We start from the raw sequence: 26,000 nt of genomic DNA, 5'->3' as shown, positions 1-26,000 counted from the left end.
TTCCTTAGTTAATTAATCATCAGTTCGGCTCCCTTTTCTGTCATTAATGGCACCTCCCCCCGTTGGGCACATGCGATACTCGCATAGTTAAGTCACTTATCTCCCTCTCTCGCTTCCATTTGCTCAGATCAATTTCCATCCCTTGCTGGCCACCAGGAGTCTCTTCAGAAGATCCGAGCGGCGGTTCTGTGCCTGGGTATAGATTCTTGGATCCTCTCAGTGCACCACCCTCCCGCTGAGCACTGGGCTACAGTGGTTCCTGTCCTTTTGGTGGAAGTGGAGGTGGAACAGTCCCGTGTGGTATTCCAAGGTAGCCTCTGCATGAAGGGGACTTGCTATATTATTAACTGTTTGGCCCAAACAGAGGAGGGAGTAGATCCCAGAATGTGGCTGTAAATGAATGGCTGGAGTCGAGAGGATGTCTGATACTTTGAATGTTCTTAGATTCCTATGTTCTTATGCTCAACCTCATGAAGGACGAAGGTGGATCCCATTGAGTTAACATTCCATTCTATGCACTTAACACCCTAGTGGGCAAACTTGCTGAATTCCTACTTCTTCTACATCCGCTCTTCCCGCAACCACTTGCAGTGAGGAAGCCGTATTGCCAGTAGGCATTTAGGTTCCATGTCATTTCATCACAGGATGTTTTTTTGCAGGTTTTTTACCGTGAATTTTTTTATGAAAAAAAACATGACATTTTTCTTTGGTTTATTTTTAGGGGGTTCCCCCCAAAGCCGTCCATTCCGTTTAAATGTTTAGGAATTGCCTTACATCCACACCCCATAAATATAATTTCTAACCCCCCTTAAAAAATTCGATGGGTGTTTTCGTTGAAAAATGTGTGGTAAAAAACCCAGCGAAAAAACATCCCGCGATTAAAGGATGCTCTACTCATGATGGATAGATAGGTCGGTTACCGCCCCAGTGGGAAACTATGAGCAGATTCACGCAAAAGGAATTGTAGAAATATCTTTTCGATGTGCTCTGCCTTCTCTTCCATGGAGGAGGCCTTTTTTTTTAAATAAACACATATTTCAGTCATGGAGTCATTTGCGCTTCTGTTTGATCGCAATTCGCGCGCGTGTTTGTCTTTGGAAAGGCAAATGAAGGTGACTATATCAGGATAGTCCACCCCCACCCCCCCCCAGTCTGCACAGCTTGTTTTGTAGCTCACAGTCCATGGGAATTTGCATTTTATTAATTATTGACAGACCTGTTCCATAAAAATGCAGAGCGGTTGTTTTTGTCCTGGCCACCAAGATGCGTCCTGCATCCGTTAATGCTGTGATGCCTGTCCTGTGGGGACTGGATGGCATGGTAGGCAGTTAAGAGTGGTTTTCCTCGCTGGATTGGCAGCTTAAGCTCGGCCAAGATTGATTGCAACCAAAAGTCATTGGCTTCTGACAACCGGTGTGAATTGTATGGATCGTGCGGGTGCACGAGACTCACAGAAGCGTTGGCACATCTCAAAGTGCACTATGAAAGCGGTCACTAATCCGCGTTTTAGCTGCCATTTGAGCAGTGGCAGGCGTCTTGTAACTAAGTGGATGAAGGAGAAAGTGTACTGTGAAAGCAGCACCACGAACGGACGCATGCGAGATCAGGACTATAGTCAAACCCTTGATCCCAAATTGAAAGAATGCGCCTCATTCGAGCCTATAAAATTACAACTGCACATGTTCGTTAAAGCACACAAGACGCTCTGTAAATCTTACGCAAGAAACGAGCATTAGGCCCGGTAGCCCTTTAAATGACTGCATCTGAAACCTGCAAGCAAGCATTGAAAGAATGGCCTAATAGCCTGTTAGGCACCTGCACAGTGTGAAGAAATCGAGATGTCAAATCTTAGCCACAGGGAAAGCAGTGACTTAGGAAGGGAAATTATATGGTGCGTTAGGGAAGATGGAGAAAGACAGTTGATTTCATGCGTAATGTCTGTGTCTTGCACCTACTTGGTGTCAACACAAATCTATGCTCAACATGCATGCAACCTTTGCATGTCATAAATTGCACGGATCATCTGTTTTCAGAAAAAAATATGCACTCACAGGTGACAATTTGCCCTTTCATGTGCATACAACATCCAAAAGACACATTGCACGTGTTGAGAAGAGGAGTTACAAGTTGACACCTTCATGTGTGTTCCCTCCTGGAGCTTGTTTCCTATAACCCTTGCCCCTCTTTATTTGTAAAAAAAAAAAAAAAGAAATAAGTGGCAGTGCCCACATTTGTTCTAGTACGCTTGTGACACGTCGTGTGGGCATCTCCCCGCAACTGTTGCCAACAATCATGGCTTTTCCTCCACAGTGTCAACATATTTGGGGTTAAAGCCGCAACTTGCACAGACTCATTGGGGTTCCTGGCTGCCCTAACTATGGCAGATATGTGGTTTACAAATACTAATCAACATAACACACAATAACATAGCATACTAGTTATGACATGACATGCGACACATATTTAAGTGTTTCATTAAACATATACTCATTGTTATCATTGTGCTGTGTTTCTCTAGATGGCAAGTGGCACTAATTGACCATCTAACCACCGAAAACAAGCAAAGCATGCTTTCCTCCTATGGTGAATGGATGATGGACCAATGCAGGTGAAATTTTACTGGCCAGATGAACTTTCCTGTCAAACACTGCAGTAAGATCTTCTCGTGTCCGTTGGTGGTTGGTACTCTGGATAGGCAGTCCTCCCCGACAATGGCCTTTTACCTGGCATTGCCCCTGTTCTGGTGCTGCCGGCTGTCCTGTTGTCAGCCCCACCCTTCTGTGGCACTGATACTGGTAATTTCCGTAGCGCAGCAGATTGAATGAAGAAGTGTGAGGGCATGGCCAACAGGGGCACTCAGTATTGTTGCATTCCAACTCACTGGTGTGCATGAAAATGCATAACTAGCACTGCCACATCAGTGAGGGCCTTCAGGATCATGAATTACATTGAGCCAGCCCAGCAGGCAGGGACGCGTGACTAGTGCACACTGTTGTTGCTTGCTGTGTGGCTACTACTGACTGACAAATAAAAGAATAAAGTTTCCACAACACCACATCATAATCCAACTGAGTTTGCGACAATACGTGCCAGGGCTCAAATATAAGTGCCACGGCTGAGCCCTGCAAACACCCCCACAAATTAAGCACTGAACTGTTGACATTTTCATCTCATATTTTGGTATTTTGACATCAGTTGGTTCAGACCTATTGCCATACTTAATCATACTTCCCTGCAGATATGTGTGAGAAATGCATTTGCACATTTTTGTGAATACTCATGTAAATGATGACTTTGCAAGTGTTCACCATCATTTGCATTGTGTTGGCTTGCACTCCAAAAAAGGACAAGAGTCAATGCTTGATTCACAAGACATTTACTAAATACTCTATCACCAGTTTCAGGACCAAGCAATGTTCACCACATGGTGGACTCACAACGTCCTCGTCCAGCAGTCGATATCCCTTAGGCAGGAGGCAAGGTTTGGGTACGGGGAGGCCAGGAAGGTGGGAATATTGAAAATGATCTGAGTGTCTTCGACGTAGTTGTATCAGGTAAGGAGCGGATGGTCGCAGTTAGGGGGTTTAGATAGAGGTTGAAGGGGCAGGGCAGAGGGATGCTTCCTGAGGGACCCCCTGAGAGACAGGGTGTTAGGGCGAGGAGAAGGGAGGGACCTCAGGGAATCGGTGCCTTCAATCCACAGCATGTTTCTCTTTATTAAGCACAGGACCAAACAGAGAAGGGGAGATGGAAGGGCATAAAGGAACGAAAGAAACAGCATGGTGGAAAGAGATGTGAATGGCAATTCTCATGTGAAAAGGTGAATCCCATACATTTCCACCCTATTGCCTCTCCCTTAGAATGCACACCTCTGTAAATCTGTTTCTAAGTCACATGTGCATGGTGTACAAAATTGTACATGAAATGCACACTCATGTTTTCTTTCCCTATTGTAAATCCACATTTGGTGAACCATTGCAACTTACACATGAATAAGGCATTTGTTGATTCACAAGTCACATTTATGTCTAGAAAAAAAAAAGTTTTAGGGTTGACTCACAATCAATTTATGAGTAACTCAGACTTACTTCTGACTAAAACTTGAGAGGGCTTTTTAGAGTAAATTAGTAGTAGTATTAGTAGTACGTCATTTGCACAATGCCTTTCAACATTAGTATGGTCACAACGTGCTGTAGGTTAAACGCCATCGGGAGACCGCAGTCCGGGTATGGGAACATTCGAGGAGGTTCTAGTATGCGTGTCTGCATATTGGCCAGTGTTTACAATATGAGGGGTAGCCAAGTCTCTGCAATCCACCCATGCCAAGCTGGCATGTGGATGGGTGGTGATAAGTGGCCTAGAAGATGTATAGAGGTTATGTGTGCAACTATATCAAATGTGTGTCATGAATGGTAGCTGCATTCTTATGGCAGAGTTGTTGCACAAAGGGTCTTCATATGGTGTATGATGGCAGATGCGTGCAGGTGTGTGGGCGTGCCTTCAGCTGGTATCTCTATGCATGTAGAGAAAGCAGGTTAAATGCATAATCTACATTCTAAGCAGAGGCTCAGAAATAGTATGGTCGCTAATCTCTAAATCAAGTAGCTCTAATGAAGGGCAAAATTCTATTTCCTCCTATGTTCGGTGCAATGGTTGCCATCAGTATTATTCTGGGTTCAATATCTGGCTATGTTCTACGTTCTTCAAGATTACAAGCTTCGCTAACATTCTACATTTCACCTAAGTATAGCATCCGTGCTTGATTGTACAGTTAGCATAGATTTCATAAAGGACTGAGGGAGTGAGGCGGGGGAATATGGTTGCTGGGCGGAAGAACCAAGCTTTCAGGGCCTTTCTGAAGCCACAGTGATCCTCTTGGAGGTGGAGGTTGAGAGAGAGGGAGTTCCAGATTGTGGGTGCTTGAACTGAGAAAGATGATCCTCCTTGTCTGGTGGAATTGAATGGAGGAATCACCAGGAGATGAGCTTAGCCAGATCTGAGGGTTCTGTTGGGGTGGTAGTGTGAGAGTTTGTTTTGCAGGTATACAGGGCCTAACTTGTCGAGGGCACAGTGGGTGAATCACATGGCTTTGAAAGTGACTCTTCAGCTGATTGGGAGCCAGTGGAGCACTCTAAGTGCAGGGGAGGTGTGTTATCTAAGGGAGAGGGCCAGGAAGACCTTTGCTGCATAGTTTGGATCCATTGGAGCTTTCTGAGCGGGGATGTAGGGGCGCCTAGGTAGAAGGAGTTGGCGTAATCCAGCTGAGAATGGATGATGGCTAGGATTGCAGAGATTCTGTCGGGGTAGGAGATATAGGGGAAGATTCGCCTAAGAATGCCATGGTGATGGTGGCAAGAACTGGAGACAGGTAGAAGTGGCGAGAGAGAGTGAAGTCCAAGCTGAGGGTGCATCCCAGGTTCTTTACTGCAGTAGAAGCTGCAGGGGGTGGGCAAGGGAGGGTGGCCAGTGTGTGGGTTGGGGAGGAGTGCTGTCTTGCCGCATATCAGAATTTCGGATTTGCCCAGATTGAGGAGGAGGAGGTGGTTGGTCGTCATCCAGTAGTCAAAATCCCTTAGGCAGGAGGCAAGGTTTGGGTGCATGGAGGCCAGGGAGTTGGGAATATTGAAAATTATCTGAGTGTCATCAACGTAGTTGTAGCAGGTAAGGAGAGGATGATCGCAGTTAGGGGGCTTAGATAGAGGTTGAAGGGGTGGGGGCGGAGGGATGCTTCCTGAGGGACCCCCTGAGAGACAGGGTGGTAAGGCGAGGAGAAGGAAGGGAGGGTGCTGATTTGCAAGCAGTTAGAGAGGAAAGAAGAGCTCCATCTTAGAACAGAGTCCCTGATTCATAGGGTGTGGAGTCTGTCTATGAGGGTGGCATGCGTTTATGTCGAATGCTGCTGAGAGGTGAAGGAGGATGAGAGCAGCACATCCTTCTGAGACTGCTGATCTTTTCATGTCATCCCAGATGGAGACTAGGGAGGTTTCCATTCCATGGAGCGGTCTGAAGCCTGATTGGGCAGGGTCGAGGAGGCTGTGGGATTCTGTGTAAAGGGAGAGTTGGGAATATGCAGTGCGATCTAAGAGTAGTGCAATGAAGTGGTTGTTTGAGATTGGGCTGTAGTTGGCTGGGAGGAGGGGGACAAGGGAGGGCTTTTTGAGTAGAGTTGCTCATTGTTACTCATTTTGAATCAAATAACTCCTTTAAGGTTTATGTCAAAGGAAAGATGGAGGAGCACATTTTTGAGTCTCCCATAATTTGGCAGAGGGCACTCGTTACCTGTGTACCTTCATGTACACGGTTCTCTGCTGCCACATTTCATCATTTGCACTCCGTTGTGCAAATGGAGTAAATGCTGCACGCCATGTATGCATGGCAGGCAGTATTTACAATGGATTCCTATGAAATCTGTCGGCTTTTTGCTGGTGTACACAGCCAGCAGACTCCTTAGGAATCTCCAGCATTTGCACCGGCATGAAAATGCATGCTGGCGCAAAAGCTGGAGTATTTGTATGGTGGAGAGGAGGAAGGCGTCAGAGACCTAAGTTACAATCCACCCTTCTGCTCGGCCATACATATTAAGGAAAATGAGCCATACTGTAAACAAAATGTGTCAAAGCCTTATTGAAGCCGTCTACACATTTTGTTTACGGTACAGCAATTCCATGTACGGTGCAGCACGCTCCAAAGAGTAATTGTACATTCTGAGTGAATCGACCCTTTTTGTTGTAGACTTTGGGAATCTTGGATACATGAAGTAACAAAGGAAGAGAACACATTAAAATCAAGGAACATCACAAACGAAACAATGACACATGATTTAGGTGGATGTGCGCATAATCTCACACAGTGTGGAAGATGAACAACAACATGTCATTATCACACAGTAAGGAGCCCAGGGAGAACATATACATGCACCGCGGGTCGATTACAACTCCAATGACTACGGCTAGATGTCTGACTAATACTGAGGCTACACCAAAGTGAAGAGATCTTTTTAAACATCAAACTCAATCAGGCCAACAGAGGTTCCAATTGTGCATGCAAATGTGTAAAAGCAATGTTGTCTTTTGTGAGAGAAGCTACCATTTGCAATTCCAATTCATTCAATCCACCTCTCCTCTGAAACTCCCACTACAAAAAAGCAAAAAACGAAATGTCAAATGACGAGTTTCCAAGAGAGATAAATATTAAATACTGACATTTTCAGTGCCCATCTGTCTGCTCTATGATTTTTGAACGCCATTAGAGGAGAATGCAAATGAACGTATCTGGGAAACAAGCCATAGTACAAGCAAGATGTCTAAAGCATGCGTAAAATGAATATAGCTAAACTGTATAGCTAAAATACGAAGCACGTGCTCATTTTATTAATCATTATCAAACGTATGATGAATCAAATGATCAGTACTTCATCAGCTTTTAATCTTACATTGCACGCACGCATTTATTTGAAGGCCTGAACATGTTTTTCACCTACTGAGATATTTTATTGTCTCACTGCTGCAGTGATAATGAATGTCTTGCAACAGAGGTTGCTGTAGTCACTCACTCCAGCAGCAGTCATCAGTGGAGTAACGTTTCTGAAAATGTTGGGGGAGGGGCATGACAACTGAAGGAAATGGGCGGGGTGGAGGATCGGCGGATGGTGGCTCCGAGAGATAACACTAAACTACTACACCACAAGAGTCCCTTTCTGATGCTCTGTTATAACTTTCATAAGACTGGTGGCGTATCTTTACAATTCAATTCTAAAGACACACCAGTCTTCTGAAACGTATACCGCCAGAGTTCGTTTTTAGAATTCACTGAATTGAGATACCTCCAACCCAGACCTTCAAGAATCTGCAACTGGGCCACTCACCGTTCTCGGTCCTTGGCCCAGCCATTCTCCCCTGCACTGCCTCCCGGGCAACCCCTGCACTGCGGGACTGTGTCTGTATCCCTACAGCCCCCCTTCCCAGCACTTGTCTGCACTTACCTCGCACTTGCCACCAGCTGGCCCTTGTTATTTATCCTGTATGCTAATAACCCTGTACTGCACTTTCCCCTCTCCCTTTCCCCCTTGCACTTTTCCCTTCCCCTCTACCCTTGCACTTGCGTGATCTGAATGACACCTGGCCTAGTAGGATCGTTGTCTGTCTCCCCTTGTTCCCCCCCTGCCTCGTCGCGCCTTGAAACACTTGTGTATAGGCGCCTTACAAATGCCATATCATATCATATCAAGGCCGATAACTGCATGCCCCCACAAGAGTTGCTGAATGATTATGATGCCAATACAAAATCCCATGACAGCCACTGACACAGTAAGAAAGGGCTAGAATGGCTGCCCCAAAATGCCCAGTCTAGCCAATTAATAACACATACCATGCTTGCTTTAGCAAGATGCCCTGAATAAAGTAATGTCAAAGTAAGGGCTAGAATGGCTGCCCCAAAAAGGACAATCCAGCCATGTAATATTTCATATTTGCCTTCTTGATGCCCATAAACAAATACCATGCCTGCGAAGCGCCTATCGCGCACACATATACATATATACACCCACAAAACTCATACCCATTCACCATGGACGGCATCAGGGCCTTTCAACCTTTTCAAATTAATAAGGCATCGAGCCTCAGAGGTGCCCCTCAGCGCATGCCCCCATGTTGCCAGTCAGTAGTCTTGTAACACTGCAGTGCTCGCATTACAAGCTGCGTTTTCTCTCACACGGCATACAAAGAAGTGTTATCACCTCACTGCCTTCTAACACTGGTTCCTCTACATCAACCACTTGCTGACAAAGAAGGTTTTAGAGCTCTTCAGGGGGTATTTAGATTGTAAGCTCCCTGCTGGCTTGCCACCTCGTGATAACTGGCGGCTATTAACCTTATCTTTTTCACCATTGTAATGTGTGCACCCAACAGGTGCCTCAGACTGTTTTCACTCTAATCAGGGGGCCCCCAACCATCATGTTGAAAATGGGCCCCCACACATCTTCAGCCGGACCTGCCATTCACCCAGTGACACATTACATCCACAAACATCATTCCACTCAGTACATTCAAACAATGCATTATTTATCATTCAGACACAAAAGTAAACACACATATGCTTGCACACAGTCACTCACACATACATGCACCAAGCACCTCCACTGACATGCACACACAGTTAATATGTACATAGACAATAACACATGCAAACAGTGTTGCAACTGCCATTGAGCATACCAGGCTTTATGGCTTTATCCCCCCATCCCTGAAATTCTGGGCTATGTTGACAGGACCTGGTTGAATTACAAAGCTATGGCAGGACAGGACCTGACAATAAACAGTGCTTGGGGTGGTTACACTTTTAACACAGGCCTGGCAATTAGTAATCATTTAACACATTCAATTGCTAGCACATTAATTTGTAGCATACATATTTAGGTAATTGAAATCATGATGGGTGACTTGGTACTTGCACGTCAATGGAGTGAGCAGGGAATGAGAGACAGAAGACAGCTCATTCTCATAGCAGTTCTTAGTGTGTGTTCTGACACAGAGAGTCAACAGCTTTTAACATTTAATTTAAGCTGACTAGAATAGTGTCATTAAAATATGTTAACAGTTAGATGCATGCACCCACAAAGTTCGCCCCACTCCTGGCGACTCCTGCAGTCTCTAAAAGTTGCATGACATTTTTTTACAGACGTCAGGGGGCAAATGCAACTAATAATAATGATTTGTTATTTTCATATCGCTTTCGACAAACTGTCTTACTTTGTACCTAATGTATCACAGAAAGTGTACTGTAAAATTCACCTTAGCGTGAGCCCTACGACATTAGCTCGAGGCCCCGCTTGTTACACAATCCTGGCTATGCCCCTGGTGAGTGTGGGTGAAAGATGCATTTAATTGGTCAAAGGAAGGTGTAATATCTATTCAGCCTCCTGGGCTCTGTAAGAGGATTCAATTCAACACTACAGCTAAGTCAATGCCTAGTCTGGGATACTGAATGGAAACCCTTATTAATATATCTTTATGTCCAGTTCATGCGTTCTGGATGACTACCCCTATATAACACCCCTCTCTTTGAATCCCCCTGACCCCACTGAGCCAAGAAGTGGTTCTGTTTTGCAATTTAAAAGGTTTATTTGAGAATTTGAACAATAGATATATATATATCACACTTTATAATAAATTAATAATTGAATATCACACTGAATCTGAGTAGTAATCAATAATGGATAGTCTGGCACTAGGACACTTCTTTATAATCAATGATGAGTGGTTCTAGGATGGATAAGATAGCAACAATACTTTATGGTTTCAAATGGATGCAAGGTGGAATGAAAGTACAGTACAGAAAATACTCAATATGCGTTCAACAAAACAATGTAATCACTTTTCTCTGGCAATCCCCTCCCACCTTTATGCGATGCAAGGAAATGGAAGGAAAGCACACAGTTCTCAGAAATGCAATCAACTGTAATTCAGTTCACCCCAGCAAGCTTAGACTACAGAAGTTTAGAAACACAGGCCCAAAATGCTTTTATATGTGCTGGCAATGAAGTGAAAAATATGCTAAAATGCTTTTAATTCCCTCTTGAGGTTCAGGGTGAGTGGTATCAAGTTAATATTAGTCCAGGCTCACTTTAGCAAGGATCTAGGGTGTAACTAGCAGGTTAAACGAATTTTTGGCAACTGAAAGCAAGAAAACTGCTGTTTTCACACGTTGAGAAATTTGCAAATCGCGGTAAATTCGCGAGTGCGTTTTTCACGATTGCGGCAAAAGTATCGGAGGAAAGTTACTGCAAGTCTCTAGCACAAACGGTTACGGAGATATGAGCGATGAAATAAAGGTCGTTTTTCAGATTTGAAATTTTAAAGTTCAAAAAGACAAGTGACAGCTAGCAACTAGAAAATGACAGGTGACAGTTAGGAGGCAGTTCTACTTAGATTAAAATAGCTTGGATTATATTATTTTAACTAAGAGATTGGTTCTGCACAGTCTGCTAGGTACTCACACTATATTCTTGAATTAAATGGGCCTCGCCACGGATCTGGTCAGGTTTTAGACTGGACTCTGGTCTGGTCTCTGCACTTCACAGTGATCTTGGTCAGCTCTCTCTTTCTCTGGTTCTGGATATTGATAGATTTGAAGTCTGGATCTTTCTGCACAGCTTTCTCTAGAGATTGATGGATTTGAAGTCTGGATTTTCCCGGCAGAGCGTCCCGCAGCAGATGGAATTGAAGGTCCCTATCTGTCCTGTCTGTCTGCTTTTATGTGTTTTGAAAATGGGTGTGTGTGCAGCATCACTAGGCTCTACCCCTCTCCACTTGTCATTGGCCACTTCATCCTATTCCACTTGATTGGGGGAATGAAATGAAGTGTCATCATGATGAGGTCTGTTTATGGTACAGAGAACCCACCCCTGTCAAATTACACACAATCTATATTTTGACCCAAAAGACATATTTCATAGCTACACAGTGGTTTGAAATTACATGCACCCATCATGCATCACAGGAGGTATACCCTGTCCAAATCTGCTCTTCCTGGGAGCTTGCATTCAGAAATGGCGACATTTGCACTTTTTAACTGGTTTCGCAATATCGGACATTAACCCAAATTTACACACATGTGCGCAAGGAGTATGGACATTAGTTGATGAAGTGTCAGATTTTTCACATGCACACATTTTGAGTAATATCCTCTTTTCCGCTAAAACCCCCCTGAACATACCACCGGGTCCTAACACGTCTTAAAATGTGGGCAGAAAAATCACAAGAATTATGGTATCATTTAAATAATTTTCACAAGTCCGCTCTATGAATGATCCATCTTTTTCTAAAACCATATTCTGGCTACGGGGTGTGTCTTTTCAGGTCACATGGTACAGAAACCAGTCTTTCCAGTTTCAGCCAAGCTCGGAGACCCTGCCCCTCCCAGCTTCTGCCAAGAGGAAGCTGTTTTACGACATCTGCAATAAACCATCTGCCTGGGTGAAGGGGGTTGCATTGTTCAGAGCTCCTGTATTCTGTGGGGGCTCCCCTTAATTCAATTATCAGAGAGATGGCATATCCTTAGTGTGGCCAGCAGGAAACAGCCAGGCCTGGGAAGTTACTTGTGAATCAAGTTTCACTCCTGATGGGGGTAGTTGCCAGGCAAAATTGGAATCTCTTTAAGCCAGTTTTTAGCCACATGTCATTTCTGTTCCCCAGTTTTCTGCATTCAAATAACTAACAATTTTTTACATATTCAGCTGGAATGCTGAATCTAAGTTTAAAACTATGACATTTAAACAATTGCAGCCTATGTGACACTCAAAAGTAGGTCACTCATTTCTTTTAAACATTTAGATTTTTAGTGTCTTTCAGTCCAAATTTACTTAAACTGCTGAAATCCACAGCTCAGCCAGTTTTGTGATGAACATTGTTTTAGGCTCATCCTCTTTCCAGATTTTGTATGCCCACAAGACTTTATTCTGCCAGATGTCCGCTGGTGTTCAGTGAGATTTTTGGATGTGTTGCAAATAGGCATTTTGAGCTGGCATTCAGAGAAACAAAAGGTGATTTTAAAGTGCGGTTTTTCCTTTGGCACACATTTCACTCATGGCACCCCGGCCCATCCTGCTCGCACTGGTGGGTGGCAAGTTAGGCAACCATTTTAGTGTGCACAACTGCGCGGTTTTCATAGATTCTGGCGCACATGTGGGCTTTTTCGGCCATCTTGGATTTCCTAAACCCACAGCACCAAATGTTGTAGCATAATAGTCCAAACGTGGGTCAGAACAGCCAACAGCTCAGGGTGGGGATCAACAGCGCAAAAGGTTCACTCATTACCAGCTTTTAAGACTGCCATCCAGCACCCTCAAAAGTTTGCGGCTGGCCCCGCCCCTGCCTGCATTCTTCTTTTCCCCTCATTTAAAGCACTGGAGTGTGGTGTACATACTTTGCAAAAGGATATGGTCCCGGCTGTGAAAAGTCTTGATACTACCCCGCTTGCAAGCTCTGTACAGACTATTGTAGGTGCAAGTGGTTTACACACTGTGTACACTATTCCAAGTGGGAACTATGTGCAATCTACCCCAAGTGTGAACTGTGCACATATGATTCCATCTATGAGCTCAGTACAAACTGTCATGGTCGAGCGGTATTTTAAAAAACAGGTGTTAGCTAGTGTACACCGTTTATCCAGATGGGTGCAGTGTACTAATCACTACAGGTGTTGGCTCTTGACAAACCTGCTATCCAATGTGCACTGCCACCTGACCTGTGTTCAAATGACTCCAAGTTTGAACTCTGTTCACACATTGTCCAAATGTGACACCTCACTTGGGTTATCCGGGGCCCGCAGCTCCCCAACACACATACAAACACAATTTAAAAAAGAAAAATAAAACTTGCCTATGGTCTGCTTTTCATTGCTGGGGTGCATCTCAAGTTAATACCTAACTAGCTAGCCTCGCACACTCTCACCAACAGACAGAAACCAGGAAGCTCAATGAGCTTTGTAGTTCCTGTCTGTGTCGCACAAGCGCGAAGCCAGAAAGTGATGCTCAGAGGCTCTACCATGCGGAAGTGCTGCGGTGCTGACAGCGCCGGCGCAAGCCCTGCACCACCCAGTCCAGCACCCTGGGCCAGCCAGGATGAAGGACTGAGTCGTGCAGGTCCTCCGGCCCCGAACATGCTTCACTGTGGCCACCTGCAATCATCAATTATGTAATGAGACCACGCGAGCCTGTCTAGGCAACCCAGCCAGGCTCGCGCAGTCAAATTACATAATTGATGATTGCAACGCTCCCAGCCCCCCGCCAAAAGACGGGGGGGACAAAAAGCCTTGCCACAATAGTTGGGGGGACAAAAGCCCCTGTCCCCCCCTATAATTACGCCCATGGCAGTCATCCAGATGTACACTCCAGGAGCAGGCATGAGCGTATCCTACTTCCGCACCAGGCCCCAGAGATTTGCACTCCACTCCACCTACATGCATGCCCTCTCTCCTTGAAATAGCAGACTCACAAGCTTATGACTTCACCAGCAGGCCTCGAGATGCTCACACCAGCAGTAGGACTCAGAGACATATAGTCCAGCAGCAGGGCTGTTACACTCTGGTAACACAGTGTAGAGTCTCTAACTTCAGCATGCCCGATACGGATCTTCTGGTCTAGAATGATCTTTTCCCTCCAAATGATAAGAGTCCTACCTGCAACTGGACATGCAAATATGGTATGTGGCTAAGCAGTCAGTTACAGAGACTGACTATCAAAAGCCTTCCCACAAGCATATTTTAGGCTGTTCATCTCTTCTTTGCAATATATTTGCGTATATATGCGTATGTATTTGAATGACACGGATGTACATTTCGATCGGAAATGTCTCACAGTGAAACATTTACAGATGGCGGGGGCATTCCCCCAGAACGATGCCTGTAAAATAGCATAGAGATAAAAACAGGTGCCAAACCAGTTTATAATGGTGTGTACAAAGTGGGACGTAAAACATGCACGAAGCAAAACAAAAAATATAATATATAATATAATTATATATATATGATTATAATAACCAGGTGACTTACGAAGATAACATTTACGTAGGGAGGGGGTACCCACCTATATCTGACAGTAAACTTGCTGATTGTCTTGGAAATTCAGTTTCTGCTTTAAAAGTATAATTCCCTTCATTAATTGTCTTGAGTCATTTCAACATCTGGGGTATAGGCAGGCTATCGCAGCAGCCCATAATTTAGTAGCGACGCCTACATTTGTCTGTGACAGGAATCAGCTGGCCATGCTAATTAAGAACATTGAGTTTAAAGCGTTTTATTAGGTAATCTTTACAGTGTGGAGGCAACACATTAAAGAGTGTAGGAATAAAGCACAACTAACATTTTAGGATTAGTCAGATGGCTTTGACTAAGCAAAAGTACAGGGGAACTGAAAGTTCAAACGTGCTTTCTCTCCAGCATTAGGTGGTTCAGAGGTTTCCCTTCACAGGAAAAGGATTTGTAACATGAGAACGTCTCTGGGTTGGGGCTTTATCTTCTTCTGGGTCCTTTGGTGATTCCAGATGAGTACTGGTTTCACCTCTCTCATGTCTTCCTCCTTCTCGTCTGTAAACGAGTCTTATTGTTCTGTGGCTGGTTGTGTTACTCCTGGATTCCCACGTTGTGTTCCTCAAGATGAGTTCCCTTAGTAGAAACGTCAGTCTCCCGTAGCCGAGTAATAAGGGGCATGGGGAGTAAGCATGGCACCTGCAATAGTCCTGGATGTGGAGATGGCTGGATGAGAGGCCGGACCTCAGCCTCTAGGCTCAGCAGCTCTTCCCTCCTTTCTTCTATGCTCCTGCTGCCTTATCCACCCCCTTTATTCCTCGATCATTATGGCTCACCTGTTTTTACCTCCCTGTTTAAGGTGCTAGTTTCCTCAATTAATCTTTCTAAAACAATCTGCCTCTGTTTTCCAGTTCTCGCTCCCTTCATAGCCATCTCTGAGCTGTATACTCTTCTTTCTACTCCACACTCTTTATGCCACCGTATTCATCACTCTGGCCATGTTTCTTCCTAAGACTTCAATCTCCAAATCTCTCTCCCATCGCCCACCTCCTTCATCACTTTGCGTATGTCTGACAGTATCCTTCAAGTTTTTCTTCCCTCTCCAAAACGTCTTTACTTCTTTGGGCCCCACCCACCTTATTTCCACTTTCACTTTCTACATCTTTGTCCCTTTTAGCATCACCCTTCTCCTGACCACTCCCAAACGACCCTTCTTCATCCTTTTGGCCACCAGCTTCCAGCATAGTACCTTAAAATTCAAATATTTCTAGGTCTGTCCCAGCTTCTTCACCCCCTTTGGGAACCTTCTTCACCCCTTTGGGCACCAACCTCTTTCCCTCTACTTTGCATCTCAATGGTCTCTAGATCTCTCTAATGTTCTTTAATCCTCTGGGTACCTATTCTACCCCAGGTATGCTGTCCCGCGCCTCTCCTCCAGCTCCCAGTTTCTCATATTGCCCATCCTCCTTCGCCTCTCCTCCTGGGTCTTGCTCAATCTCTTGCTCTCTCCCTCAACCTTCTCCAAATGTACTCTTATCTCCACTCTCCAGTTCCCAGCTATTATAAAACATCCCTTTGGTTTTTATAGAGCTGTGTTTCTTCCCCATAGGCTGTGCTCCTTGTGAGTGTCTTCTCTGTAATTGGTGAGAGGCTGTGATTGCTGGCACTTACTCCACTAACCTGAGTGTATTTTGTAGATTTGGTGTGGGAGCAAAGCTTTTTTTTCTAGCCGTTCCACTTACTGGTAAACACAGTCTGAGAGTAGTACAGCGTCCCTGACTGCTTTCAATGTCGGACAGAGATTGGTAAATCATTTAAAGTGTGCCCAATACTTCGATGTGTGGGAAGAATGTTTTGGTGTCTTCAGATTGCAACTTCATGTCATTGGCAAGTGAAAATACTGCTAGTGCAGAATCCAGAATAGCATTTTATCTCTCATGGAAACACAAGTATTAGCGGAACATTCTCTGTGTCTTTGAAGTGTTTTTTTTGTTGCCATGGGCCGCTACACAAAAATAACCGTGGTTGTGTGTTTTGTTGTGAAGCTGTGACAGTTGGCCCGGCTATGTGAATGCCGTTGTTCTTGTAGGTATGGATTCTGCTTTCTTAAAGTGACAGTATATTCAGTGGAAACTGGAGCACTGTGGTTTGGGTTGGTTTGGGGAGAGATGAATTTCCCTTATGCCATAAGGTGCCCACATCCCAGGTGCAGCTGTTGTGCCCTTTAAATCGACCTCATCCTTTGTTAGCACCATGTGACTCTCTACTGCACTGAGACAGGAACTAAACGGTGGTGACCAAGGGCTCCTCCCCACAAAGCACCAGGCCCATTATGTGCTTCCTTAGAGAGGCACCCGGCCCCCGTGGAGACCTCCGTGCAAGGCCATGGCCCACTCAAAGCCTAGAGCACACTCTTGTTTCAATTTTCTTCTATCCACTTTGTGGAGGTTTGAGCCCAACTTCCTTTGGATTGCTCCAACCACTATTGAATTCCTTTTGATCTTTTCTATGACTTGTTTCAACACTCGGACACACCTTCCCTTCAACTCCTCTAGTGAAAGAGATCTTTGCGACTTTGATGCTCATCATTTTGTTCTCTATCTACACACTCCACTACCGTTGACTCTGCTGCATCTACTCATTACATTCTACGCCCTTGCAAGAAACTTCCTTTTGCAGTATTTCGATGAATTGGTTCCCATAAACATTACCAGACAAAGGACGCAAATGTAATGATCAAGTCATAGGCGCCCCCTGTATTCAGAAACCCTGTTTGAGATGATGAAGGACTTTAAAAGCATACAGCATCGATTAACATGAGAGAAGCCTAACACTCATGCAACATTTTAAAAAAATGAAATCTTCTTTCTATTCTACTTTACATTCTCAGGCGTGTTTTGATCCATCAGTTTTTCTACCTGGCAGATGTTGTGCCCACCCCTCTGTTTTCTCCACCTAGCACACACTATTATTCTCTGATACCCCCCTAGTTCTGATGATACTGTGGTACTTAACCTGAAAAGTAAAACATTTAGGTCTTCTCTTGACCCACGTCCCCTCACATTGTTCAAGCGACTTGCTTCATATTCAATGATTACATTCATGGAAATGCCTCTATGGAAAATGGCTTACTCCTTTCATTAGAACTGCAGTTCTGACCCCACTAATAAAGAAACCAGTCATGGTTCTTGCTGACTTTGGTAACTACTACCACAATATGTGAAGGGCCTACATTCAATATTCAACAGGAATGGCGAGCTGAGGACATCTTCAAGGACACTGCCTTATATGCATGCAAGGATACAAAAAAGCAGGCCCGGTCCTGGGCCAGAAGTGCTTTTCTACTTTATGAAGAACAAATAAAACAGGAAACATATCCACGCAATGTTAGGAGATGCAAAACCTTGCCAACCTATAGGCCCCAAATCTGCTTTCAAAATCCCACAGAACCAAACAGTACAGATGCCAGGACCATACAACTGCACATTGTTCAATGTTGTCTACCCAATCCAATGCAAGAAATACCTGCAAGGAAATTATGTAAGTGAGAAATACCAGGAACTTTATGAAAGATTGTACCTGTATAGATGCACCAACTTGGATTGCAAAAGTGAAGTCCTATTGGGTCACCACTTCATAAAAGACAGGCGCACACTAAGGGACCGTTTGCTGATGAAATTGAAATGTGGCCTCTTGAATACCACACAAAGAAGAACATGCAAGGTCAAGTACTTAAAGATAATACATTTGAACATGACGGTCTGAATATAACCATAGGATGTATGACACACCATGGCCACCTTTTAGCGTGGGGCTATCAAAGCTTTCTCATCCCCAGTACCAGAGACAACCTGGCAGTGCTACCTCCCACTGACAGCTGTGTGACATCAGTTCTCAGAACTCTGAATGGATGAGGACAAAAGACCCCAAAACAGCACACTTGGGTATCTACTCTCAAGTGGTTGGCAGTCACAGCTAACTGTGGACATTGAACATTTCTGTACTGTAGTAACTTATTTTGTATTTGCTAATTTATATGCAAGCCAACAAGGCACTTTTGAGCATGAGGCATACTGACTGACATAACATTCGACATTGCACCATTTACATTTTTGGAAAAAGTTTGTATTGGTTCTGTCATACGCATAGGTAACTGGTTACCTACTGTATGGCCCTGGCCCTGCATGGAGGCGGGCTGCAGAAACATGCACTTGCTGCTGACTTGCTGTTAATGTTTCACCACAATGTGTTGTGTGCCATTCTTATGCTAGATGGGAGGGACCTTGCAATCACTGTAGGGGCCTGTTGGGTGTTGATGCCAGGGATATGCAGAGGAACATTGTATTTAGATAACCTGGAGGCTGGATGGAACAATGGAATTTTAAGTATACTGTACCTGTGGACAACTTTAAATATTGAGTTGGGAAGGTGTGAAACAACACATCCTCCTTTCAAATAGATGGTGTTTTGAATCTTGCATTTTGGGATTGTTCCAGAATCCCAGGAATATTTTTTCATACTATCTGGGCTCCACTTTTAGGACTCCATTCATTTAGGTATTTGGACTTATTACATGCACGCTTGTTGGATAAATACTGTGTGGATGATGAACATATAATGTGCAAGCAGTGCTTGAGCTGATAACTGTTTTCCAATGGGTGCCTGTTTGTCCTTATGCCACATGTATTGGCCTGTAGATACAGTGGGCATCTCAGAACTAGGTTATATGCAGACACTTTCCTGCAGCCAATGGAGTACAAAGGGAAAGATTTTCTCCAAATGTTTACAGTGTTTGTGTTGCTCATTTTCTTTTGTGATGAAGAGGGTTTTGGGACTTTAAAAGCTAATGCATTGCGCCATCCCAGCATAATAGTGTCAGTTAGGACAGAGAAAGGTATGCACACCTGGATTTTGAATAGCTGTATTTCCAAAGTCATTGCTGTTTCTAAAGATTGTCCTTTACACACCACTTTCACAAGTCTCTTTCTGCATCATTCTACAATAAGCGATGGCTAGAGTAGTAAGTGCATTTACTAAAGACCGGTTGCTTTATGCTGACACTTACTATGTGTCCCGGGAAGGATAGCTCAGCAGCAACGTGCACGTCTTGGAAGCAAGTCGACACGAAGCAACACAGGTTCGATCCCCGGGTCCGCGCTTAGAAACCTCTGGGTGTTTAAGCACGCAACTAAGACAGACAAACAAACAATTCTTGTAACAGCGCCTCGATGGCTGTGTGAGCGCTTTATAAATTTAAAATTAAAAAAAAACTATGCTGAAGCAACCACAAAGATGTCTGCTGAGCTGTACGAGAGGTATGAATGGGTTGATGAATACATAAATGCTCATGTTTGCTGGGAAGCAAAACTGTTTCCAGGTATTTAGCACATGGCAGTCAGCTAATGGATAGCCTCCTTCATGCGAAGACTGTCTTCATGCGAAGACTGTTGTGGAAATGAACAAAGAGATTAGCAGTAGTTCCATTCTCCACTTTCCATGGTGGCCATTTTCTTTTTTTTGTAATCTGGTTAAGGGTCACCCGCGCTAGTTCTGAATTTAAAAAGGTAAGCTGTTAGCACCTCATAAATCATGCTGTGGCGCTACTAGCTATAATCAACCACAGAGAAGGGCAGTAACAGAAGGCAACGGTGCATGGGGGCCCTCGTTAAGACCCTAGTTTCGCTCAGGCCTTGGGTCATGGGCCATTATCGCTCAATAATGCATCCCACATGAGGGTGCTCTGCATATTTAAAAGCAATGTGCATGAGCTATAACTGCTCTCTGGGATGTTTGTCTCCACAAACGTTAGACTCACTCTGACTGACTGACCATCTCTTTTCATGAACTCAAAGAGTGAATGTAAGATAGTACATAACTCAAAATAACCACATACTTGATACTAACAAGTAGGTTACACTATTTATCAAGCATCACAGTGTTTGGGAAAACACATCTTTAGGGATTAATGAAGGCAAAGGCCTCCTTCTGCAAACATGCAATTTGCATTTCTTTAAACATACATGTTACCTGTTTAATGCTGTGGACTATGTTTGTGAACTTGATGACGTCGGTTTTGAATGCAAGTCACTTGATGTCTCATTGCAATAGCATGGGCACACTGTATTTGAATCATTATATCCCTACCCGCTCCCTCTGCTCGAGCACAGATCTCTTGCTGAACACTCTGCTCCTTCATTAGAAGAGACACAGTGATTATTCTTTTCCCATCCTGGCCACTCTCTGGTTAAAGTTTGTTCTGCCAGACATTAGATCCATCTCTTTCTCCTGTGCTTTCAGAAAGCCATTAGAGCGTGGCGTTTCTCAGCTCAGTCCATCTTCTCTTTCCAGGCTACCTTCCCTATCTGTGCCAAGAAGCCCACTTGTAACCGAGATTTCTATAAACGTCCTACACAAAAACATAATAAGCAAAGTATTTTTAGCCAAATATAAATAACAAGCTGCCCAATGTTTGGATTGCACATGTCTCTAAGTAGGCCCATTCACCTACAGGCAACACATCTGTGTTTATTAGGCACATCTATCCAAGGATGCAAGGAAAAAGGCACATCTAAATACAATGGGCCGCATTACTACTTTGGCAGTGCAGAAAAAAGTGGCGGTAATTCTGTTACCACAGCTTTTCCTGCACTGGCAAATAATAGTTTTTTTTGCGGATTTACTGCCGACGGAATTATCGCGCTGTAAATCTGCTGAATTTTAGAGGGAAAGCAGCAGATTCACCTTCAGCTTGCTTCTGAAGGTAAATCCTCCACTTTACCTAACGAAATAGACTGATTTACTGCGTGGTAATTCTGCCGGTGGTAAATCTGCCAAAAATCCCCATGATGTCCTATGGACTCCAAAAGTGGGGAATTACCACCACTTGTAATCCCATGGTAACTCCACATCGCTTGGTGACTGCCCTTGTGTGGTGGCGCTGTGCGGTATAACTTAACATAACATTACATAGCATAACATTATCTCTGCTTTTCGGACACATGACTAATTTGTATTTTGTTTACTTTAAATGGTAAACATGAACACTTTTCTCAAGCAGTTGAAAGGTCGATGATGTGTGTCAATAAAACATCTATAATTTAAGATCCATTATAAGGTGACCTTTTACATACTTTAGCTTCTGATTATTCTAAAAATTATTGAAATATACAAATTATGGGTGCTGCAAGGCAGATGTTTATTTTATAGTATTTATTTATTGGGTATTTATTTATTTATTTATTTATTTATTTATACACAAGTGTTTCAAGGCTCAGCAAGACAAGAGGGTGGGGAACAAGGGAGGACAAAAGCAAAAACGATGCTACTAGGACTTGGCACATTCAGAACGTGCAAGTTCAGTAGAGAGACGCTCAGGGGAGAGAGGGGAGGGACGTGCCGGTCAGGCCAGGCGGGAGGGCCCGTGAGAAAGCGAGTTCCAGGGGAGGCCAGGTGGACAGAGCAGGGGAAGGAAAGTCCACAAGCTAAGATATGCAGTGTGAAGATACTAATGGATCGCCTCTATTGCAATATCAGATAAAGTGATGTATTACCTCTACCCACACTCAGCTAACAAATACTCATTCTGACTTAAATTATAGCTGCCAGAGGGGGGAAAAGATTGATCTTACCGACAGACATGATGCCCCGAGAAAGTGCACCCTAGACAAACTGTGTGATACTGTACAATGATAATCAAGTCTACTGCCAACTATGAGCAATGCCTTACTATGCATCTTGCTATGAATGCAGGGATGCCATTAATATATGAAGACTCATCAATCAGAACATATCAACACTGCCTTGGTCCTGGGTATGAATAAGTGACCCATCCCCCTGCATTGATGAATATACAAAGTCAGGCACGTGTGTCAGCAATCAATCCTTACCATGTTCTCTTCACAAACAGGCTAGGACGTTGAACTAATCTCCTAGGCACATGTTGTTATGCTTCCTGAATCACACACTCGGAAGCCTAGTCAGTGGAATACATAGGGCCTGATTCACAGAAGCGTTTTATAATGGCACAATCCCATAGGGAAACGTTCTGTGAATCAGGCCCATAGAGTTTGAGTGTGTGATCAAGGGCACCCTCTGTTGTACAGCAGTGAAATCGAGGGCCTGATGACAGACATAGAACGTATCAATTATTCTGCTACATTATATAAACAAAGAGGCCTAGAGCGGTAGATGGTGCTGAATTTGAATGAGTGATTACACGGGAAGCAGAGGACACTGGGGAGGATTAGGGTGCTTGTAAACCACTGCTGATGAGCTGTTAATGATTTGCCAGGTTGTGGTCCACTTGATCAGCCAATATGGCCTCCTTCTGGAAGCACTGCAAAGAACACTAGACATGCTACTGTAGTCAGAATTTTAAGGCGTGTGAAATGACAGATCATGTGTCTCTTTATTGCAATGATGTAGTGCAACCTCGCTTTTTGTTCACTAATTATTTCTGTAGCAAAATGTATAATACATTTAGGCAATAAAAAGAGAACAAGCTCATTTCTCCTGTTCTCTGTCCCTCGCAACAGAACACATGCAGGGGACAAGTCCTGAAGTGGGGGGACTCATTAACATACCAGTTGAATGTGGTGTCACCAGTAATGACCATATCAAGTTGCCCTCTAAAACAAGTGGGAAGACTTCTGAAAAAAGTGGGGGGACTCCATCCACGCGCGATTGCCCTGAACACAACATGGCAGTCACATTTGCACGGAGCCTCCCCGTCCAGCAGGAAGCGACCAAATGAAGAGCATTCAAGCTCCCTGATCGGCTCTGAATGACTTGTTTAGGGTTTTGTTGTTATTTGTTATATATCTGTGATTGCCCTCTTTACACACTGACATAAATGCATGCCATTGGCAAGTGGAATGTATAAATATAAGCCAGCCCACTGAGCATGCGCCTGTCACGGCTTGAGCTCTTTCTAGCTTCCACAGTAAGCTTCATTGAATATTCAGTCAGGTAAGAGAAATGGGAAAAGCAGTCAGCAGCTATGCAGCAAGCCACTTTACTGTCTGTCACATCTTTGCTTTTTTTTTTTTGTCTAGGCAAAACGTGCATATTTCTATACACTGAGTATCCTCTCTATTTTATTTTTTATTTTTTGTGCTCTATGAATCACTGTCTTCAGGTTTATTTTGTAATGTGCACATTTGCTTTAAAATCCCGCTTGCTACTTTACTGGGAGGAAAATCTTTCACAGATGGCCTTTGTGCAATAAACACAGTAATGTTATTTTCTTGGCTACTCTATTCCGTGTGATGTTTTCTGGCGGGTGACTCTCCTATTATTGGAGGGCCATCATCGCATTGCTTTATACACGTCTCATTATCTTAATATTATATTGCGGCAGGCCTATTTACCCACCAGGCTAACAACCTCATCGCTTCAACTATTCTTTGGGCTTGTAGCATCCCTTCCACACTCCTTTTCGCGCCAAATTGGGCCATCACCCAGTTTGTCAATTATACCTCACTCTGCAGGCTTTATTTACTCTTTACCTCCTCCTTTTTTTTTTTACAAACAACAATTTTTATGGACTTGGCCCTATGTTATATTCTGGTGGACAAATCTATCATCTGGTCATGACAATGTGATATATCGGAAAGGATGATTTCAGGAACAGTGCATTTTAAGTCACAATATTGGACACTGATAGATATTCCTCTACAGTAACTTTAGGAGTTGCAGGTGTTCGCATGCATCCTTTTCAACATGTCTTTCAGAGTGTTGCAGTATCTGTGGATTTACATAGGGTAGATTCCATAATGATAACCGTGCTCTCTGCTGGCTCCACACGCTCTGTGCATTTCTTATTTAGTGCTTTTGCAGCTGGCACCAAGGGGTTCAGTGAGAAATAGAGTGTGGAGAGGAGAATGCCAGGGAATGTGTAAGCAGGATTGAAGGTCTGAAATCTATCGGCCTGATTTACACCGCGTTTTTCATTGGGATTGCAGCATTGTCAAATGCTTTTGTAAATCAGGCCCTATATATTTTGGGAAACAGTTGACTTCAACGCTTTTCATATGGTTAGGTTGGAAGTGGAGATTAAGCACCTAAAGATTCAGAGAGAGTCTAACTTCTAGTGGAAGGAATAAGCTATACCGACACTTCACTGGTGGTTTGCCAGCAGGTTTTGGAATGCAAAACTGTTGGATATATATATATGGGACAGACGATGATGCAGGGAGTTGCACCCAGCCCACAATCGAACGCGCTACACCAATATACCTATTTATATTATTCAATCTAGACCTGTCTATTTACCATATCATACCACATAGATCCCTCACCCCCGTGCCATAGATAAGCCAAGAATCAGGCCGGTGTGTAAAAAGAATATATATTTATCAATGAATAGGAAAAATAATATTTGTACAAAATCTCCAATCACACCACCTCACTCCGTGGCCCAAATGCTTTTCGTTCCTAGCAATTCTCTTTCACACAAATTGAAAACAGTAGTTGGTTTAGGATAACACCGCTTAATTTGCCTGCAGGAAACATTTTGGCTTCATTGCCCGGCACTTGATGGCTTTATGACTAGTTTTCAAGCTGCCGAAAGGGGGCCCTGGGGTGCCCATTTGGGTGCATTCTTACAATGGTCCAGGTATCTCATCATCTACGTAATGTCAAGTCAATTGATAATGTTTGGTATCTTGGGAACGCATGTTAGGCTCACCTTACATACAGCTATTCACATATTGGTCAATAACATTCATTGTCATGCATCTTGAAACTTTCATTGACACACTTTTGATTTGTGTTAATGAATGGTTGGAAGAGAATCCAAGTGGCCAAGTGATCTAAACTCCTCCTGTTCAACCACTGAAGCTGTCACAGACCTTCCTAATTTAGTCCATGGTAAAAAACATCATGGCCATATTTGGTTACAAAGTTTGGAAAGTTTTGGGCTGATGATGCTGAATGGCTAGATTGCTGGATTTGTTCCCAGCCAATTTACATGGACAAATGGGTCTTCCTACTCCACATTGGAATACATTTTTGCCAGCAATGGGCTGTTTAATAAATGTGCTGACATCTTAATTACTCCTAATGCTTATAGTGACCATTGTTATTTGTCAACCCTGTTTCTATTTCATTCAACTAAGCAAGTCTCGGCTCTCCGTTTCAGCCCTTCCTTAAGAGTTAGTTCAACATATAATCGGATACATTGGAACGGTGGGTCTGTTCGAAAGGTAAATGAGACAGCATCAGCCTGCTTAATTGCTTCCTTAGTGAATTGGTAGTATCACACTTTTAGCGTGGAAAAATATGGAACATAATTCCTGGGGTATCTCCTACAGTATAGTTTATCCCAATATCAGCACGAGGGGGAGGCTCATAAGAATCACTTTCATTGTTTTTGCTCCAATTTGGCCATTAAAAAACGGGTTTTGAGGGCGGAAATAAGACATTTCAAAACATAATGAGATGATTAGCTTAGAATCTAAGAATTTGGAAAACTAAGA

General features: G+C 43.7%; 1 protein-coding gene across 2 annotated transcripts in view; it reads left to right on the top strand.

Annotated features, from left to right (window-relative positions):
* The window catches only part of MMP16 (matrix metallopeptidase 16), an 892,963-nt gene that overhangs the window by 42,627 nt on the left and 824,336 nt on the right, over nt 1-26,000 (top strand). The window lies entirely within an intron of this gene.

Source organism: Ambystoma mexicanum, chromosome 5q (assembly GCF_040938575.1).
Source record: "Ambystoma mexicanum isolate Mex_15411 chromosome 5q, UKY_AmexF1_1, whole genome shotgun sequence".
Classification (NCBI taxonomy): domain Eukaryota; kingdom Metazoa; phylum Chordata; class Amphibia; order Caudata; family Ambystomatidae; genus Ambystoma; species Ambystoma mexicanum.
The sequence above is the reverse complement of the archived record's forward strand: the minus strand, read 5'-3'. Positions and strand labels throughout refer to the sequence as shown.